A 939-nucleotide genomic window follows, 5' to 3' on the forward strand; every position below is an offset into this window, starting at 1 on the left:
GAGCCACCAATTAGCCTAACCTGCATGTACTGTGGGGGAAACCGGAGCAGACACGGAGAGAACATGCAAACTCAACCCAGAAAGGCCCCTGTCGGCCACTGGGCTCGAACTCAGAACCTTCTTGCTGTGAGGTGACAGTGCTAACCACTACACCACCAGTATAGCATCCATCCATCCATTATCTATAGCCACTTATCCTGTTCTACAGGTTCGCAGGCAAGCTGGAGCCTATCCCAGCTGACTGTGGTCGAGAGGCAGGGTACACCCTGGACAAGTCGCCAGATCATTGCAGGGCTGACACACAGAGACAAACAACCATTCACACTCATGGTCAATTTAGAGCCACCAATCAGCCTAACCTGCATGTCTTTGGACTGTGGGGGAAACCGGAGCACCTAGAAGAAACCCACGCAGGCATGGAGAGAACATGCAAACTCCACCCAGAAAGGCCCCTGTCGGCCACTGGGCTCGAACCCAGGACCTTCTTGCTGTGAGGCGACAGTGTTAACCACTACATCACCATGCCAGCAGTATCGCATACAGTTAGACATAATATATATGCATTTTGCAGTGCTTCAAGTTGTTTTTTTCCTTTCATTGTACTTTGAAGGACAAAGTATTCTTATAGGACAGAGTATGAGCTATAGTTATGGCATCATGAGTAACTTTTGGGTTAAGTGTTTTGGTGGTTTCAGTGCATTTTGAACCAAAAGTTACCTGATGTGCTCAGGTGCGTTTGTAACGCACACTGTGTGAAGAGATTGAGAAAGTAGACATGGTTTTGAGACAAGTGTGAAAAAACAAACAAACTGTAAAATAGCTCATAGGCAGGTCTATACAGTGTAATGGCTTAATGTCCTGAAACAGCGCCGTACAAAAATAAAATGGCAGACAGTGAATAATTTGAAATTTTGGTGTCGGGGTAGGCTCACATTCCCA

Source organism: Neoarius graeffei, chromosome 13, assembly GCF_027579695.1.
Source record: "Neoarius graeffei isolate fNeoGra1 chromosome 13, fNeoGra1.pri, whole genome shotgun sequence".
Lineage (NCBI taxonomy): Eukaryota > Metazoa > Chordata > Actinopteri > Siluriformes > Ariidae > Neoarius > Neoarius graeffei.